Source organism: Aotus nancymaae, unplaced genomic scaffold (assembly GCF_030222135.1).
Source record: "Aotus nancymaae isolate 86718 unplaced genomic scaffold, 86718_ANA_hifiasm-v0.15.2.pri h1tg000004l, whole genome shotgun sequence".
Classification (NCBI taxonomy): domain Eukaryota; kingdom Metazoa; phylum Chordata; class Mammalia; order Primates; family Aotidae; genus Aotus; species Aotus nancymaae.
This window is the reverse complement of record NW_026988415.1, coordinates 8,629,010-8,650,612: the sequence shown is the minus strand read 5'-3', so window position 1 is coordinate 8,650,612 and position 21,603 is coordinate 8,629,010. Positions and strand designations below refer to the sequence as shown.

At 38.1% G+C, this 21,603-nt stretch overlaps 1 long non-coding RNA gene and 1 pseudogene across 1 annotated transcript in view; one reads left to right on the top strand and one right to left on the bottom strand.

The window, feature by feature from the left end:
• LOC135277991 (uncharacterized) overlaps window positions 1-21,603 on the bottom strand; it is a 197,203-nt gene that overhangs the window by 130,754 nt on the left and 44,846 nt on the right. The window lies entirely within an intron of this gene.
• Window positions 19,129-20,087, top strand: LOC105729248 (RNA-binding motif protein, X-linked 2-like; annotated as a pseudogene).

Here is a 21,603-nt window from a genome sequence, read left to right as displayed (position 1 = left end):
AGCAAATATACAATACATCAAAGCAAGAAAGGTGTTCAGTTATAGGAAGGAACTTTTTGCTTGTTACTGTAAGAAATTGCCAGAATGGTAACCGAAGGTTATGTAGTATATCAGTTTCTTGTAAAGTTCCAGAAAAAGGTGAATAACCACTAATCCTATATTGTACCAAAGCCAAGAAAATCAATCTCTCAAGCTTCTTACAAGTTTTCAATCTACTATTCCTCTGATGGCTTCTAGATGCTACCCCACCAATAGTGATTATCAGCCAAACCTTCTCTGGAAAGAGGTCTCATACTCTACTTTTCAGATTTTTGTAGTTTAGCTGTGTCTCAAGTCAAGGAAACAATGACTCAATGAATTTTTTTTGTATACATTTGTTTGCACAATGTACACAAATTAAAGATGTTTTCAAATATATTTTATGTCATTTGTTGGATTAAGTTAACCTAAAATTTGAATAATAGCATCTTTTTATAGCTCTCCACCCTAGTTACTGAAACAATTATTAATAGAAAAAAGAATTACCACAGTGGAGATAGTGGTTTAATAATAATTTGGAGTTCTTTACAAAGATTCAGAGAGTCCTCAGAGGCTCTCTCTCTCTCTCTGCTTCCCCAAAGTCATTAAATGACATTAGGAAAATAAATTGAATATAAAAAAATTTAAATTGTCCTTTGGTGAAAAGCAGAAATACAATTGTGAGTTGAAGTTTTTATAGTGCTTCTCCTCTAAAAAAATAATAATAATAATAATAAAATAAAACTAAGATATTTGAGGAAGAAGAGGCTTACTCCCTCCCATATTAAGATGTCAGAAGACAGTAGCCCATGGAGCAAAGCATCAGTCCTGTGACACACCATCCTAGTAGTGTTTCAGAGAAGTTTCTAATCTTAAGGACAATGCCACACATGAAAGAAAAAGGGAAAATGGCAACTTTTGACAAAGCACTCCAAATGGAGTCTATCACCAGGCCTTCAGAAACGTAACATTTGACAGAGCTCTGTTAGACTGTGGGTCCTCAAGGGCAGAGAAGTTATTTGGTTTCCCTTACCAGAGATGATTATGAGAAAGCAATATAATGCTTAAATTATAGCCTGAGAAAATCCTAATTTGTGAGATATGACCATAGCTAACATGGATGCACTAGTGCTTTCCAAAGGCAAATGGCTTCATTCATTTATCTATCCCTTCCTAAGCACCTACTTCTGTGCAATGTAGTATGCCAAAATCTAGGGATTCACTTCCAATGAAGACATTGTTCCTGTTCTAGAAAACCTCAAAGATTAGGGGAAGGAGGCAAGGACTGACTATAAACAGACTATTAAAATGCAGCTGGTTAGGTGTTGTGGGATGAGAAATATGGGGTCATAGGATAGAGTGCAGGGGGGGACAGGAACTTTGCCAGGACTGGGCAGAAGGAAATGGATTTTGGAGAATTTGCTCTTTTATATGATTCATGCCATAAGCTCTCTCTGTTGGAATGACTAAGAATTATTGAATGAATTTTAATTTTCTTTAATGTTCCAATTCTTTTTTATATTTAAGTTAAAGTATTTTTGTAATGCACCATTGCAAAAAAAAAAAAGAGGCTGATTCCTCAAACTCCTTATTTAATAGGTTATTTCCTACATGAATGAGATGGTATCAAATGGAACATGTTCGTGTATTTGTAAAAAAAAAAATTACATGTTAATGCCTCAAGGAGAATTAAAGCAAGAATTCACCTGACAAAACTTGGAAAATACTCCACAGAGGCCCACTGAGCTGCCCTTGCAAAGGGGAAGGACAGGTAATTTGCTGTGACTAATTGAAAAACATAAAGAACATTAATATGAAAAATCAAAGCATAATCCATGGTGTAACAGGCAGTGAAACCATTCACATAATTGATTACTCTTCAAGGTAACATGTTGCTTTCTTCCTTTCAGGAATCTTTTTCCTTTGGCCCAGTGTGTCTTAAAAGCCTGCTAAACTGATTTCACTTGAAAGATCATAGGTGCAGCTATGGTCCAGATAGTGATAGTAGGATGCTCATAATTTAGGAAAATAATTATTAAAGAAAATATTTTGAGATCTTGGTGTTGTTACAGTCCGCATCTGAATAACCTGAAACATTAAGAAACAATGATTGCAATATTAGTGGCTTTAGATTTGAAAATCAGTAGTGAGCCCTCTAAGAACCTGGGGCTCAATCCCAGCTCCACTGCATACTAACTGTGTAAACTTGACAAGTCATTTACCTCCATTTAATTTTCAGTTTCTTCATCAGTCAAATGGGGAGAATAGCATCTTCTCTGCTTATTGTACAAGGCTGTGAAAACCAATTGAGAGAGCACTGGTGCAATTATATGGAAGATCATGAAGATTAAACATAAAAGTATTATTAGGATAATTCTGAATAATTTCTTTGTTGTTAGGTTAAGCCATAACAGCTTATCAAAATGAATCATTTTACATATCCTGTTCTTGAAGTTCTAAGCAGAATAGAGCAAGTGACATCACTTTATAATATGGAAGCCTTTGATCTTCTGAAGACAGGCAATTCCATGGAAATTCTAAGTCGGCTGTGGGAACTTCTGAATTGCTCATTTTCCCAACCCCTAGCTTTAAGTGATGAAACACAGTAGTAGATCCAGGGAATGTTCTGGGGTGTGAAGGCACATTAGTGACTTACTGGTGTCTTTACCTCATCTTCTGCAACCATGCAGGGATAATCTACTTTAAAGTGTAGAAGGTGAAGGCAGGTGCAGTGGCTCATGCCTGTAATCTCAGCACTTTGAGAGGCTGGGGCAGGTGAATACCTGAGGTCAGGAGTTCAAGACCAGCCTGGCCAACATGGCGAAACCCTGTCTCTACCAAAAATAGAAAAATTAGCTGGGCGAGGTGGTCAGCGCCAGTAATCCCAGCTACTAGGAGGCTGAGGCAGGAGAATCACTTAAACCCGGGAGGCAGAGGTAGCAGTGAGCCGAGATTGCACCATTGTACTCCATCCTGGGTAACAGAATGAGACTCCTATCTCAAAAAAAAAAAAAAAAGTCTAGAAGGTGGCATGTTGTAGTAGTTAAGAGTAGGGAATTTAGTGCCAGGCAATTTTGGCCTTAGATTCTGGCTCTGCCATTTAATAGCTGTGTGAGCTACAGTTAACCACTTAAAGGATCTGAGACTGAGTTTCTGCATAAGTAAAATGGAGATAATAGTACAAACCTTCTTTAGAGCTGTTGTGAGAATTGAATGAACTAATGTATGTAAAGAGCCTATATGCTTTATTGCTCAATAAATATTAACTGTTTTTATTAGTTAGCCCTCAACAGCTCGGAGGGAAGGGAACAGTAGTAGGTTGATTTAGATGAGAACCATTACAGAGCACTGTGCAGATAAGAGTAGTGGAGCTACAAAGATAAACAGAAACAGTGATTCAAAGCATAGCCCTGGCATCATAGAGTCTAGTTTCACACTCCAGGTCCTCCAGCTCTACATTACCTTAGATAAGTAAGTTACCTCTCAGTGCTTCACTTTAAAGCATGGGGATTATATTAATTGCTATTTCACAGGATTGTTTAGAAGGATTAATGATGTGATGCAGATAAAGTAGAAACAAGGATTGCCCCAATCTTGTACGCCTGTGATCATTAACTGTCCTAAGTAGTATCTTGTTATTTCACCCTCCTTCACCCCTGGGAACAACTGTGAGGTCCTTTACAGTCAGACCTCATGGGTTGAGCTCCACTGAGTTGGAATTAGTGCAAATGTGTTTGTAAACTTGTTTCCTCCTTTGCATTGTCTTTGAAGTGTAGGTCTAGGTCTGCCCACAAGCCAAAAGTCTTACACATATATGATCAATTTATCAAAGGTACCAAAGTAATTAAATGGGGAAATACGACCTTTTCAACCAATACTGCTGTACCAACTGTATACCCATATGGGAAAAAAGCCAACACTAACTTTTAACTTATGTCATATACAAAAATCAGCTCAAAATAGATAATAAATGTACATAAATTCTAAATGTACCCAAATGTAAAACCTTAAATTCTGAAACATCTAGAAGAAAGTATAAAAGAAAATATTTGTGACTTAGGATAGGCAAAAGTTTTGCATACAGAACACAATAAGCACAAGCATTAAAAAAAGATACATTTGATGTCAAAATTAAAAAGGTTTGCTATTTGAAAGATACAGTCCAGAAAATGGAAAAGGAAGTATTGAACTGGAGTTATTCACAGTACTTGTATCAATGTACTTGTATTCTGAACATATAAATACCTCTTACAATTCATTAACAAGAAAATGACCAATAAAAGTCAACAAAAGATTTGAACCAAAACTTCACAACAGAATAAAAGGTATGATGTGACCACAACTGAATTGAAAAGGGACATTGTCTGGGATTCATAACATGCTGCTAACTATGCTGTCAGTTGAGGGCATGGGCAGGGAGAGACGGCAGCCCTGTTTCTTACCCCCATCTCTTACCATACATTTCTCCATTTTATCCTTTACTTTTGCTGCTTCTTATTCCATTTTTCCATGGTGAAAGGCTATGGAGGGCTCAAGCCCAGTGGCCTTTGTCCCAAAGTCATATAGCTAGACCTAGGCAGAACCAGAAGGAAAAGCTAGGATGCCTGGTTCGGTGGATGCAGACCATGCAAACTGACCAATGAGAGTGTGGAATGGGGTGCCTTGGAACTAGCTGGATTTCTTTCTTCCCACTTTCAGATCAAAATTGTATGGTACTTTGAAACTGGAAGCCCAACAGAAGCAGAACCACATTTACATTTGAGATTTGTTTTCAAAGCAGATGAAGAGTGTCATTTGCTGAGATCTACTATGTGTTTCTATTCCACCGTGAGCAGCAGAATTATACCTCAGCAGTTTGAACAAAGATGGGTAATCACCACTGGCTGTGGCTTCCAGAATCAAAGTATACCTTTATATCACTGTAGTACAATTATGCTCTCAAGTTGATGCTGCTGGCTACTTGAAAAGTTTTGCAAAAGTTCTTCCTCTTATCAGTCCGAAAAACAAATTGCATCCCAGGAACTGTCTAGAATCATCTGCCAGTAACTAGCTATGTGACCTTGGGCAGTCATATCCCTCTCTGGGCTTTGGTTTCCTCATGAGTAAAACTGGGGATTAACCTAGTTGATCTCTGAGGGCTTTGATATTTTCTACATTCTCCAGTTCCACAATTCTAAGTCTGACTGCATATTGAAATGCTGCCAACATATATTTAGATTTTTTTTGCTGTTATTGGCAGGCTCTGGGATTCCTCTGCCTTGTTTATAGCTTCCTCGGAGCTGCCTTGCTGGTTTGAGTTTAAGATGCTGTGTCTCATGCATAATTTGCCTGCTTACAATTTTGCTGTTCCCTACTGATGGTGTCATATTTGAAAGGTGAAGGTGAGAGTATTCAGTGCAGCAACACAGCCACAGAGTCATCCCTTCCTGATACTAAAGTCGCGTGTTTCTCTAGTTCCTCATCCTCTGCCCCTCTTCCACTTTCTTTCATTGCTACATTTGGGTTTTATGATTACATCTGCAATAACAGGCACAGATGTTTTTCTCACTCAATTGTATGGTTAATGGTAAAATGAATTTTTCCAGCAGATGCTCGCATGTGGGTGCTATCTTTTTCTCTCCTGACATATTTTCTACACAAACAGCAGATTGTGTGTCTGGTGTGCCTTGAGCCTAGCAAGAGAAGAATTCAAGCTGAGTAACATTGGGCTGATTTTCAAGCTCCTAAAAAAATAATCCAGCCATTAAGTTTGACAAACTCTTCATAGCACTCCTGCAGCTCTGATCCAGACTTGCATCTCCAGCCTTTGCCAGTTGTACTTGAGCAGGGTGAGAGTAAGCATTTATCCTTAAAAGGGCCATGGCATGAAGAGAAAACAATATTAATTTTAGAAGAGGTGGACTCAATTGCTCTGTTACTTTGGATTCTGAAATCCAAGGCATGTAATTTAACCTGTTTCCTCTTCTATGTGGTGAAGTGATAATACAAAGCTGGTGAAGATCACTGAGATAACTGCAAAGTAGTGGAGGTCCCTGCTTAAGTCTAATCCGTGATCACTACTGGGCAACGATGGCTAATTGGAGCTGACTGGCCAGAAGTCTATTTGCATGAGGGACTGAGAAGCCGTCAGGGACAGAGGCAGAACTGTGGAAAGATGAGGAGCTTGGTGTGGGGTTTATCAACTTGGGTAGTATTTAAATTACTGAAATGATTAAATCAATATATATATATGTGTGGCCTGAATAAAAAATTAAGAAATAAATTTAAAACAAATTTCTAAAAACTGAAGAAAAAGACATTTTGGGCCAGATAATCATTTCATGTGGACCCCATTAGATGTCAGGAGTGCATCCCTCCACCTGCGCCAACTGAAAATGTCTTCAGGTATTGCCAAATGTTGCCTAGGGAGGGTGGGGTGTCAGGGATAGCCTCTAATTGAGAACCACTACCTTAGAGGCACTGAATGGTGGCTTTACATTTCAGTTCTACTGCTTGCCCAAGGTCATGCAGCTAGTAACCATTTGTGCTTCAATGTATTCATCTGTAAAATGTGAATCCTAGCTAAATTGTAGAAAGGATGGTTGAGAAGACTAAACTGATGGGTGGGTACAAACTTTGGTGCTCCTTCCTTCCTACCACAGGGCCTTTGCTTATTCCTTTACCCTGGTTCAAAATATACTCTTTCTCATACCCCATCTTTCTGTCTAGTTAACTTCAGCTTATTATTTTTTTTTTGAGATGGAGTCTCACTCTGTCACCCAGGCTGAAATGCAGTGGCACAATCTCGGCTCACTGCAACCTCTGCCTCCTGGGTTCAAGTGATTCTCCTGCCTCAGCCACCCGAGTAGCTGGGACTACAGGCGTATACCACCATGCCCAGCTAATTTTTGTATTTTTAGTAGAGACGGGGTTTCCCCACATTGGCCAGGATGGTCTTGATCTCTTGACCTCGTGATCTGCCCACCTCAGCCTCCCAAAGTACTGGGATTACAGGCGTGAGCCACCACACCCAGCCCAGCTTATTCTATAGATGTCAGCTCAAGCATCATTTTCACAAGGAAGCCTTCTGTGATCCCTCAGACTATATCAAAGTCCAAGACCCTCATAGCACTTATTGTGTTTATATTATACACTATAACACTCAGATGACCATTTCAATTATGTTTGTTGGGCTACTAGACTGTAAACTTTATAAGAAGAGGCGCTATTTCTGTCTTGCTCACTGTTGTATTGCCAGAGGTCAGGACAGTGTCTGGAAAAGAAAAGCAGTCAGTAAAAACTTATTGAAGGAAAGAGGGAGGGAGGAAACAACTCAACACAAAGTTGAAAAAATCATAATTTAATTCCCCTAAGGAAGAGATCTAGACTGCTAACCTTAGCCCAGAGAAAGGAATACAGTGTCATCAGGGGAGTCATTTTGAGGACAGTCTGCCAGTGAAAACTCTCTTTAGCCTAGTCCCACAGACTACGTGGGATTTGGTGGGCCCAATACATGGCACTGTTCTTTTCACCTGAGTTTGCAATTAACTGAGTCAGACAGATGGTGATCAACACTAGCATCTTTATTAGTAAAAACAGCTGTGGTTGGAGAATATGTTTCAGTTGTGCACCAAAAATGAACCTCCTAATACTGCAATGAACAAATGCAGCATGTCTCCTCCAATGAATACCTGCACCTGAGAAACTCATGGTGCACAGAACTAAGACTATGTGCTTCCTCACTGTAGGCTTATCCTAAAAAGATAAGTAACATGTGTTGAACGAAATGAAGACTTGCCTCCTCCTGTGGAGAAAGGCTGTATTGCTCTAGCATAGGTTCTTCTGTTTAGGAACATGATGCCAAGGGAAAGAATGTTGCTGGGTCTGAAGAAAATAAAGAATTGTGAATGAAATATCTGACATGGATATTTAACTAAATAACCTGTAATGTGATGGGACACAAGATGATTTGCTCTGGGACTTTGAGTATGGTACCAAAAGATAAAGAGATGATCACTCCCATTTTGTCACAGAACTCTGTAGATTTGCACCTTGAGGGCTCCAGTGCATTTATCTCAGCAATAAGTTCTGAGGGAAATGGCAGCCCTTGTGGAAATGTACATGGAGCCACAAGAGGTGGGCATGCATAGTGAGCAAAGTAGTCTTCTTTGCAGGGCTTCCAAATCAGGAGAAAAGGCCATCATTAGTTGGCTATTTGCTGAGGCTGTTACTATAAAGACCAATGAAATGGTGAATGCACCCATATTTTATACTCTGGTCTATGTAAATCAGCAAAATTTGTATATAAGTGCAAAGGCTTTGTAAACTGCAAGTCTTTTCAAATTTAAAGGGCTATTAAAATTTCCCCTTTCACGGTTTTCTTTGTTGTATTTCAAACCTCATGTACTTTTAGGGACCTTGTGTGTTCATAGTATTTTGATGCTCATTTTTTTTTGTAGTGACTACTTTTCAAGATCAAGACAGATGGGTAAGTTGGTATGGTGGCTTGGGGACAAAATAGAATGATCCATGCAAGTCCCTTTGCAGTGAAGCCTTGGTATTCCTGTACAGTTTGATATGTTAAAATATTAATTCATTTATTCATTAAACCCTGACTTACTACTTAACATATGAGGCTTGCTTCCTCCAATTGTAAATTGGGAATAATACCAGTATCTCCTTGCATTTAAATGCACAAAACAGTGTCAAGCACATGTTTCATTTTCCCCCTCATAACACTTATCACTACCTTTATATTTTACAATATGCTTTTTGTATGTGGACTTTGTATACAGGCTGTCCTCACCTACCTTCTGTAAGCTCTGAGGAAAGGGACTTAGTCTTGTAAATTTCTGAATCTCCAGAGCCTGTAAGAGTGGAGGTGCTCAATAATTGTTGGTTGAAAAAATGAATGAATACTTAATAAATAACATTGCCCCTAAACTCCAGACTAATGCTTACCATATTCTCATCTTCATTTCTAATCTTTGTGCTTGAATGACCAATAGTTACCTTAACCTAATGGCCAAACCTGAACTCTGCATTTCTACTGCATCCCCATTTCCTCAATGACAAACAGGCTATTCTTTGTATCCTTCATTCTATTATAGTAAATGGCAGTTCCGTCCTTCAAGTTGCTCCAATCAACAACTTTGAAATCGCCCTTAAGTCCTTTCTTTCTCTCATGACTCATTTCCAATTTGTTAGCAAATTCTGTTCTCTCTATGTTCAAAATATATCTAGGATACCACTGTTGCTTAGCGCTTCCACTTCTGCCCACCTATTCTAACTCAGCATCATTTCTATTCCATGTCACTATCATCTCTTGACCAGAAAATTGTTTCCACCATTATCACCTAATTATTTTTCCATACTATGTATTTACTTCTTAAAGCACAAATATGACTACAGCCTGCCTCTTCTCAAATGTTCTGAAAACCTCCCAGACTGCTGTACTTAATATATCACCCCTGCACTTTACTCTTTTATCCTAGTCAACTTGTCATCATAACATGAATCACTACTTGATATTATATCACTTGTTTAGTTATCTATCACTACCCAGTAGAATATAAACCAAAGGGCTTTTGTATTTTTATTCAAATATTTTCCCTGCTGGAATAGCCATGGCAACAATAACAACTGATATGTCTTTCATGTCTGAGTTCATGTCTATATGAATGTGTGGCTGTTTCAGTTTGAGATTATGCGTAAGTGAGAGTGCATGTGATTATATGAATATATTTAGGAGTATATGTTTGAAAGTATGTATGTGTGAGAATGTGACTGTGTGATTGTGAAAGTGTGTGAGAGTTTTAGTGTTAGAGAGCATGTAAGAGAATTTGTGAGTGTATTTGAGCATAGGAATTTGTATGTATGAGTCTGTGAGACTTGTGAAAATGTGTGTGACTGTGTGAGGGTGTGTGTTACTGAGAGTGTATGTTTTTCAGCATATAAGAGAATATGAGAGTGTGATGCTGTATTTATAAGTGTGTGAAGGTATTAACAAATGTATATGAGTGTTTTTTGGCTGTGTCCCCACCCAAACATTATCTTGAAATGTAATTCCCATAATCCCCATGTGTCATGGGAGGGACACAGTGGGAAGTGATTGGATCATGGTGGCAGTTTCCCGTATGCTGGTCTCATGAGATCTGATGGTTTTATAAGCAGCAGGCATTTCTTCTGCTGGCACTCATTCTCTCTCCTGCTGCTCTGTGAAGAAGTGCCTTCCACCATGATTGTAAGTTTCCTGATATCTCCCCAGCCATGTAGAACTGTGAGCAAATTAAACCTCCTTTTTTTTTTTTAAATAAATTACCCAGGCTTGGGCAGCTTTACATTGCAGTGTGAGAATGGACTAATACAGTAAATTGGCACCAAGGTAATAGGGTGCTGCTATAAGGATACCCGAAAATGTGGAAGTGACTTTGGAACTGGGTAACAGGCAGAGGTTGGAACAGTTTGGAGGGTTCAGAAGACCAGGATATGTGGGAAAGTGTGGAACTTCCTAGAGACTTGTTAATGGCTTTGACCAAAATACTGATAGTGATATAGACGATGAAGTCCAGGCTGAGGTGGTGTCAGATGGAGATGACGAACTTGTTGGGAACTGGAGCAGAGGTCCCTCTCTCTTGCTATGCTTTATCAAAGAGACTGACGGTCCCTCTCTTGCTATGCTTTACCAAAGAGACTGATGGCATTTTGCCCCTGCCCTGGAGATCTGTGAAACTTTGAACTTGAGAGAGATGATTTAAAGTATCTGATGGAAAAAATATCTAAACAACAAAGTGTTCAAGAGGTGACAGTGCATAACATTTGGGAAATTTGCAACCTGATGATGCGGTAGAAAAGAAAAACCCATTTTCTGGGGAGAAATTCATACCAGCTGCAGAAATTTGCATAACAAGGAGTCAATGCTAATCATCAAGATGATGAGGAAAATGTCTCCAGGGCAAGTCAGAGACCTTCACAATAGCCCCTCCCATCACAAGCCTGGAACTCTACTTGAGTTCTGTATCTCATTACCTCTCCCCTTTCAAGGACTGCTAATGATTTAGATTTTTGTCCCTGCCCAAATCTCATGTTAAATTGTAATCCCCCGTGTTTGAGATGGGGCCTGGTGGGAGGTGATTGGATCATGGGGGTGGATTTCCCCTTTTGGTGCTGTTCCTGCAATAGAGTTCTCATAAGATCTAGTTGTTTAAAAGTGTATGGCACCACCCCCAACCCTGATCCTGCCATGTAAGGTGTGCCTGCTTCCCTGTCACCTTCCACCATGATTGTAAGTTTCCTGAGGCCTCCACAGTGATGTTTCCTGTACAGCCTATGGGACTGTGAGCCATTTAAACCTGTTTTCTTTATAAATTACCCAGTCTCAGGTATTTCTTTATAGCAGTGCAAGAACAGACTAATAAAAGTACCTACCATGTATTTCCTTCTTTCTTGAATCATTACTAGATCCACATATAAATATGCTGTGATATTTTTAATCTTAAGACTGATGACAGAATTCCTTGACATCTGAATACTCTAAAAACCTCCTCATTTCTTGTTTCCCCTTCACAGGAAAATACATTAAAAGAGTTGTGTATACTCACTTTAATTCCTCACCTTCCATTATCTTGTCAACATTTTATATCAGACTGTTATGCCCGCCACTAAACTGAAACACTCTTAAGATTACTGTGACCTAAAACTTACAAAAACCAATAGTCAATTTTTTATCCTCAGTGACTGGACCTCTTAGCTGGTTGCTTACTCCTTGCATGTCCAAGGACACCTGGAATAATGATCGACCCCTTGGTCAGCCCTTGGAAATGTGATCCTTAGAATATAACGTCAGTGATTAAGGATTTCATTGTGTTCATCTGGAGCTATGGACTGTTCCACATTAGTTTCTCAGGCTGCTTTGCACAAACAAAAAGATTTATCGGTGCACCTGGTTCCACTGTTGGACTCTCATGTTTCTATTGCTATAGATGACATTGGCTCAATAAAAGCCTTAGACCCAAAGATTCAAATGGGTTTCTCTGGTCCAATCTATTCGAAAACAGTTCTCATAGTTGACTGCTAGAAATAAAGCATGCCCTGTGTGGCCCTAGATGGGGAAGGAGTTGAAAAACATATATATGTGTCATATAAATAAAAAACATATATATATATGTTATATACAATGATATATATATTTATACATGTTACATATATATATACACACATATATATATATATATATATATATATATATATAAAAGAAGCAAAGAGGCAAAAAAGCAATGAACAGAATGCTACATATATATATCATATTCCACTCCATATGTAGTAGAATATATATGGAGTGGAGTATGATTTAGCCCTAAAAAATAAGTAAATCTTATCATAAGAGTCAACATGAATGAACCTGGAGGACATTATGCTAAGTGAAATAAGCAATAAAAAAGATGAACTCAAAGAAGCAAAGAGGACAATGCTGGTTACCAGGGGCTGGGATATGGGGGAAAATAGGGAGATATTAGTCAAAAGGTACAAAGTTTCAGTTATGCAGAATAAATCAGTTCTGGAAATCTAATGTACAATATGATGAGTATAATCAATAATACTATATTGTATACTTGAAATTAGCTAAGAAAATATATCTTAAATCTTCTCACCACAAAAAAATGTAACTATGTGAGGTGATGGACATGCTAATTAACTTGACTATGGTAATCATTTCACAATATATACATTTATAAAAACATCATGTTTCATAACTTACATTTATACAATTTTTATTTGCCAATTATACCTCAATAAAGCTGGAAGAAATAAATATTGGGTTTTCAAAAAGAAAGTAAATCTTATTTTATCACTACTCTATTTGACACCTTCTAGTGACTCTCCACTGTATATAGAATAAAAATTATGCTCTTTAGCCTAGCCTACAAGATCAAAAATTATGTGGTGTCCTGCCACTTCTCTGAACTCATGTCTTATGAATCACTTCCACCCCGATCATCTTGCTATTCTCTATTCTTAGAATATCTCAACTTTATTCTTCCGGCAGAAGCTATTCTCTCTGTCTGGAAGGCTCTTCATATTGATCTTTCCATGGCTGGCTCCCTCTGGTCATTCAGGTTTTGTTTTATATGTCACTTCCATAGAGCAGCCTTCCAGATCAACTAGCTTTTAAAGCCTTTTCCTCCCAATTACTTTTATCATACAGCCCTCTGTATTTTATTCATGACACTTACCAATATCTAAAATTATTTTGTATTTTTTTTTTGTTTCTAGAACACAATCTTCTTGAGGGCAAAGACTTTGTCTTTTTTGTTTGCTGATGTTTCTCCAATCCCTAGAGCAGTGCCTGGCTCATAACAGTAGGCATTCAGTAAATGTGTGGATTGAATGAAGAAATAAAAAACAAGTTGCAGCTTTGAAAGAAGTCCCTATGGGGAGGTTTCCATTTTTCAGAAATAGGCTAAAAACCCTTTAATTAGATGTTGTTTGTAGAAGGGCTAGGCTAGGGAATTCTCAATACTGTGTAAGCTTCGTCATCTCTATTATACACTGTTGCATGTCCCCTGTTCTTGAAATACTGTCTGGCTTATAGTAGGTGCTTGGTAAAGATTTGTTGAATACATGAATGGTTCCTGACACAAAGTGTGAATTGAAAATATTTGGAGAAAAAAATTAGAAATTAAGACATGATCTGGGTGACTGGATTATGTCTTTCCCCTTCCCATGTTCACATTTTTCCCCTCAATTAAGAATATTAGCTTATTTATTCAAATATATTTATTGAAGACTTAATTTGTACAAGTGATATTGTAATATGACCAATTATCCAAGCTAACTTACTGAAAGCATTACTAAACAGAACTTCTTTAACAGTTGAGTTCATCTTATATCTTTGTCAGCTGGGCAGTAAGAAAGCTGGTGGAAGATCAGGATCATCCTATACTATGCAATGTATGCAGTAATAATGATACAGACTGAACAATATTTTTGTCTACCCTTAATACCTATGTCAACTGTTGGGATTTTAAGAGAATGTTTCTATGAAGTTCCATGTATTTTAAGAAATTTCACAAAATGATTAACTGTGTTGGTCAAAGTAGTTTTCTCATGTGCAAGTCTCATAGCATTATTTGGATGCCTGCTTTTTAGATAGAACTTTAAATGTCAATTATCTTGGCTCAGAAAGACAACTGCTTTCAATTGTTTTTGGACAATGAAGAGTTTGCAAAATCTAGGACACTGAGTGGTGATATAATAAGCATCTATGCTGGCATAAACATAATGAGGTAAATTCCTACAAGTGAAATTGCTGCATCAAAGTTTATGCATTCTTAAAATGTTTATATGTATTGCCAAATTACTTTCCAAAATGGTTAAAGCAAATCTCTAATCCTCCCAAATACATGTGAAACAATGCTGTTGTCTCGTTTCTCTTCTAGAAGTAAATATCCTCACACTTTCTTCACCTTCTAAACTTTCCAAGCAAACCTAATAGATATCTACAGAACTCTCTACACCAAATCCATAGAATATACATTCTTCTCAGCACCACATCACACCTACTCTAAAATTGACCACATAATTGGAAGTAAATCACTCCTCAGCAAATGCAAAAGAACGGAAACCATAACAAACAGTCTCTCAGACCACAGTGCAATCAAATTAGAACTCAGGATAAAGAAACTCACTCAGATCCACACAACTTCATGGAAATTGAACAACTGGCTCTTGAATGTAGACTGGACAAACAATGAAATGAAGGCAGAAATAAAGATGTTCTTTGAAACTAACGAGAATGAGTACACAATGTACCAGAATCTCTGGGACACACTTAAAGCAGTGTCTAGAGGGAAATTTATAGTAATAAATGCCCACATGAGAAGTGAGGAAAGATCCAAAATTGACACCCTATCATCAAAATTGAAAGAGCTAGAGGAGCAAGATCAAAACAAACTCAAAAGCTAGCAGAAGACAAGAAATAACTAAGATCAGAGCAGAACTGAAGGAGATAGAGACACTTAAAACCCTTCAAAAAAAAATCAATAAATCGAGCAGCTGGTTTTTTGAAAAGATCAACAAAATAGACCACTAGCCAGATTAATAAAAAAAGAAAAGAGAGAAGAATCAAATAGATGCAACAACAAACGATAAAGGGGATATCATCACTCATTCCATAGAAATACAACCACCATCAGAGATTACTACAAACAACTCTATGCACATAAACAAGTAAACCTGGAAGAAACGGATAAATTCCTGGACACTTGCACCGTCCCAAGCCAAAACCAGGAATAAGTTGAAACCCTGAATAGACCAATAATAAGGTCTGAAGTCCAGGCAGCAATTAATAGCCTACAAACTAAAAAAAGCTCAGGTCCAGATGGGTTCACAGCTGAATTCTACCAGACATACAAAGAGAAGCTGGTACCATTCCTTCTGAAACTATTCCAAGTAATATAAAAAGAGGGAATCTGCTCTAACTCATTTTATGAGACCAACATCATCCTGATATCAAAACCCGGCAGAGACTCAACAAAGAAAGAAAACTTCAGGCCAAAATCCATGATGAACATAGATCCAAAATCTTCAACAAAATACTGGCAAACTGATTGCAACAGCACATCAAAAAGCTTATCCATCATGATCAAGTAGGCTTCATCCTGGGGATGCAGGGCTGGTTCAACATATGCAAGTCTATAAACGTAATCCACCACATAAACAGAACCAAAGGCAAAAACCACATGATTATCTCAATAGATGCAGAGAAGGCTTCGACGAAATCCAACAGCCTTTTATGCTAAAAACTCTCAATAAACTAGGCATAGAGGGAACATATCTCAAAACAACAAAAGCTATTTGCGCCAAACTTACAGACAACATCATACTGAATGGGCAAAAACTGGAAGCATTCCCTTTGAAATCCAGCACTAGACAAGGATGCCCTCTCTCACCACTCCTATTCAATATGGTATTGGAAGTTCTAGCCAGAGCAATTAGGCAAGAAAAAGAAATAAAGGGTATTCAATTAGGAAAAGAGGAAGTCAAATTGTCTCTATTTGCAGATGACATGATTGTATATTTAGAAGACCCTACAATCTCAGCCCAAAATCTCCTTAAACTGATAAGCAACTTCAGCAAAGTCTCACGATATAAAATCAATGTGCAGAAATCACAAGCATTTCTATACACCAATAACAGACTAACAGAGAGCCAAATTATGAGCAAACTCCCATTCAAAATTGCTACAAAGAGAATAAAATACCTAGCAATACAACTAACAAAGGATGTAAAGGACCTCTTCAAGGAGAACTACAAACTATTGCTCAATGAAATAACAGAGGACACAGACAGATGGGGAAACATTCCATGCTCATGGTTAGGAAGAATCAATATTGGTGAAAATGGCCATACTTCCCAAAGTAATTTATAGATTCAACGCTATCCCCATCAAGCTACCAGTGACCTTCTTCACAGAACTGGAAAAAACCACCTTAAACTTCATATGGAACCAAAAGAGAGCCCGCATAGCCAAGTCAATTCTAAGCAAAAAGAACAAAGCGGGAGGCATCACACTACCGGACATCAAACTCCACTACAAGGCTACAGTAATCAAAACAGCATGGTACTGGTACCAAAACAGAGATATAGACCAATGGAACAGAACAGAGGCCCTGGAGGCAATGCCACACATCTACAACCATCCGATCTTTGACAAACCTGACAAAAATAAGCAATGGGGAAAGGATTCCCTGTTTCATAAATGGTGTTGGGAAAACTGGCTAGCAGTGTGCAGAAAGCAGAATCTGGACCCCTTCCTGACACCTTACACTAAAATTAACTCCAGATAAATTAAAGACTTAAACATAAGACCTACCACCATAAAAACCCTAGAAGAAAACCTAGACAAAACCATTCAGGACATAGGCTTAGGCAAGGACTTCATGACCAAAACACCAAAAGCATTGGAAACAAAAGCCAAAAAGGACAAATGGGACCTAATTAAACTCCAGAGCTTCTGTACAGCAAAAGAAACAATCATTAAAGTGAACCGGCAACAAACACAATGGGAAGAAATTTTTGCAATTTACCCATCTGACGAAGGGCTAATATCCAGAATCTACAAAGAACTAAAACAGATTTACAAGAAAAAAACAAAGCCATCCATAAGTGGGTGAAGGATATGAACAGACACTTTTCAAAAGAAGACATCTATGAGGCCAACAAACATATGAAAAAATGCTCATCATCACTGATTATTAGAGAAATGCAAATCAAAACCACATTGAGATACCACCTCATGCCAGTTAGAATGGCAATCATTAAAAAATCTTGAGACAACAGATGCTGGAGAGGATGTGGAGAAATAGGAACACTTTTACACTGTTGGTGGGAGTAGAAACTAGTTCAACCATTGTGGAAGACAGTGTGGCGCTTCCTCAAGGACCTAGACATAGAAATTCCATTTCACCCAGCAATCCCATTACTGGGTATATACCCAGAGAATTATAAATTATTCTATTATAAAGACATATGCATACGTATGTTCACGGTGGCACTGTTTACAATAGCAAAGACCTGGAACCAACCCAAATGCCCATCGACGATAGACTGGACAAGGAAAATGTGGCACATATACACCATGGAATACTATTCAGTGATAAAAAATGATGAGTTTGTGTCCTTTGTTGGGACATGTATGAATCTGGAAACCGTAATTCTCAGCAAACTTACCAAGAACAGAAAATCAAACACTGTATTTTCTCACTCATAGGCGGGTGATGAACAATAAGAACACATGGACATAGGGAGGGGGGCATCACACAAGTGAGGGACAGCAGGGTAGGGGGTGGGAAGGTCTGGGAGGGATAACATGGGGAGAAATGCCAGATGTAGGTGACAGGGGGACGGAGGCAGCAAACCACATTGCCATGTGTGTACCTATGCAACAATCCTGCATGATCTGCACATGTACACCAGAACCTAAAGTACAATTTAAAAAAAAATTAGCCAGGCGTGGTGGCAGGTGCCTATAATCTCAGCTACTCAGAAGGCTGAAGCAGGAGAATCGCTTGAACCTGGGAGGCGGAGGTTGCAATGAGCTAGGATTGTGCCACTGCACTCCAGCCTAGGTGACAGAGAGAGACTCCCTCTAAAATAAATAAATAAATAAATAAATAAATAAATAAATAAAGTATACCACATATTTAATTTTTGTATCTCATTTCATTAGCTATTGCATGTAATAATTACAGAGAGAGAAAAATATTTAATATACTAACACTTAAGCATTATACAGAAAACCTGAACACTATGCAGTCATTAACAATGAAATTTTTGAAGAGTATTGAATGACATGGGAAATGTTCCTCATGTAATAAGTGAAAAAAGAGATTTGTTTTTTGAATATGATCTAGATTTTAAAACACACACACAACCAAATACATCATTCTCAGTGGGAAAAAAAAAAGGCCGGGTGAATATTTGTCAATATAGAAACTATTATTACTGGATGATAGAATGTTCACCTTTTTAATATTTTGAGGTATTTTTCAAATTTCCATGATAAGCATATATAATTCTTATGATCAGAATAAATGCTTTTATTGTAATATATAGAGATTTGTAGGGGAAGTGCTACCAGACAGTGAGAGGGATCTCCTTAGTTGGTCTGTAGTGTCTACCCATTAAGTTCCAAAATATTACCTGCAGAGTTTTTTCACATAATGGCAGTTGCCCAACCTCCTGTCTTTATACTTCTATGACTCTAGTTGCTATCTTCACAGATTTGTGGAATGGTGGCACTGCAACTCTCTTTAGTACAAACTGGCTCTGGTAATGCTATCTGAAAAATACATTTTCTGGAAAATATATTTGCAATATGGCTACACTGTTGGATATAAGTAGGAGAAAGGAACAATTTCTGCTGAGTTCTGCCCAAAAGACTCTCCCCTGTTACTTACAATCCCTATGCCCCCTCACCCCATAGACACTTTTCTGCTTCCCCACCATCAGTCATTTCCTTAACATACACAGTTACAGTTAAAATTTGTCCCCTTGCAAGTTTACTGGTGCTTTACTCTATTTCATGCAGGTTATAAAAGTGATCGTGCTGATACCTGAATGTTGAGTGCGATGAACCCTTTAACTAAGATGAAGCTGATAAAATAGTTGAATGAGTGAGAGGTCAAGCTTAGGGTGGCTGATAAGGTGTCCTGGCACTCTGAGTACAAGGACAGCACACCTGGATCTTCCTGGGAGGGCTTCCTTATGAACTGACTGAAGGGGACATCATCTTTGTGTTCTCACAATATGAGGAGATGGTTAACATTAATCTCATGCAGGACAAGAAGACTGGGAAATCCAAAGGATTCTGTTTCCTCTGCTATGAAGACCAAAGGAGCACAATTCTGGCCATTGACAATTTTAATGGGATCCAGTCAAAGGAAGAACTATCTGAGTGGATCATGTATATAACTATCAGGCTCCTGAGGATTCAGAAGAAATGGATGATGTGTCCAAAGAGCTCCAGGAGAAGGGCTGTGGGGCTCGTACCCCCTCATCAAGTTAGTTTAAGGGCTCTGAAGATAAAAACACAACAAAAAAGCACAAGAAAGACAAAAAGGGAAAAAAGAAAGAAAAAGAGAAAACTGACCGGGAGGTACAGGCAGAGCAACCATCCTCTTCATCACCCAGAAGCAAGACAGTAAAGGAAAAGGATGACCCTGGCCCTAAGAAGCACAGCAGCAAGAACTCAAAGAGAGCTCAAAAGTCAGAGCCCAGGGAAGGGCAGAAGCTCCCCAAGGCCAGGACTGCCTACTCTGGTGGAGTAGAGGACCTAGAGAGGGAGCTGAAGAAGGAGAAACCCAAGCATGAGCACAAGTCCTCAAGCAGGAAGGAGGCAAGAGAAGAAAAGACCAGGGATAGGGACAGAGGGCAGAGCTCAGACACATTCTAGCCAGCACAACGGGTGTTCTGAAGGGTGTAGTCATAGAAGTAGAAGTAGGAGCTGAGTTAAATTCCATAGTCATAAAAGGTCCCGGCACTCCCAGGAGCGGGAGTCTTTGAATCCCAGTGACCATAGGCATCACTGAAGACTGTTCAGCTGCTCAGTAGATTTGGAAATAATTATGTTTTTTAAATGCAGTCATATTCATTTGGGTTGTTACTATTTTTGTACCTAGAACTTCTGGGGCTGTACTTTGAATCTCTTGAGTATTAGAGTCATTGAGAGGGCTGCAGTTTCAGCAGCTAGATATCCTGGATATTTTTCGCACCATCCATGTCCCTGTACCAGAGTATGTGTCCTGAATTTTGGTTCATAAATATGGCTCTTGAGTCCATAGACCCCAATTTAAGATGAAATTTTCAGGAAAGGGAAAATACCAGATAATTCTGTAATTCTAGCCTTTGTGTTTGATGTTTAGAGCCCAGCATCGTGAGACCTTTCCAGTTAATAGGTTTGAACAGCTTGATGTGAATGACTGGGATAGAATTTTTAAGATCAACTAGCTCCATGCCCAAACCCTCCTGTTTTTTTTTTTTTTTTAAAAAAAAAACAACATTTTAATGTCTTTTCTTTTTCATTAAACCTTTTTTGTTTGAAAAAAATAAAGTGATTGAAACTTTTGTACTCCAATGGAATTAACTTTCAGTGTCATCTTTAATAGCCTATGCTCATTCTTCCTACAGAGATTTTATTTAGGGAAGATGTTCACCTGAATTTACTTTTAGCTGTGAGTCAGCCAATCTAAGCCACAGAAACATCTTAAATATTGAGAATGGAGGTCTTTAAGGCTTTGCTGTCTATAACTTTTGATTTCTTTTTCTCCTGGTGGAAATAGAGTAGGGGGTGATAGAGGTTAGGAAAATCACAGTCAAGGCTGTCAAAGGCCCATTAGGCGAAACCTAAGACAAGTCCGAAAGTATAAACTTTCCTTCAAACACTTAGGCTGTTGATATATCCCTTACGCCATTTGATTTTATGTGAAAACATCTAAATTGCTTTATTTGGGTAAAGAATATTTTCACGGAAATGTTAATTATTTATTTCAATGAATTGCTGTATACTGAGTGTATGCCGTTAGTTTGAGAAAATCAGGAAATCCATCATTTTGATACATGTTTGAAGATTTGTATAATAATTTCTTCCTTTCTTTTATTTCCAAACAGAAATGCTGCCATTAAAGGGCAAACTGTTGCTCTGTCAAAGCCCATATTCTGTTACTCATTGTTATTTATACAGACTCTAATAAAACATTATGCTACTAATCAAAGGTGATAGATACAAAACATTGTTTTGTCTTCTGGCATTATGGATTATGCTAATGGCCATCTGCCCATAATTGATATTTTGTTCTTCAGCCATAGAAAAAGAAACATAATCAACTATAAAAGACTATTCTGTTGTGATAAATGCATATGCAATTGTCTTTTATTCACCCTTATGTTTTTCAAAATTTCCTAGTTAATTATTTAGTAGTATAATACTTTTATAGCAATAGAACTGTCACTGCATTCAAAATAGGGATTTGAAATATATTGTATATAGACAATGATGTCATACCTAATATCCTCATGCAGCTGGGAAAAAGCAATCAATTCAATGAC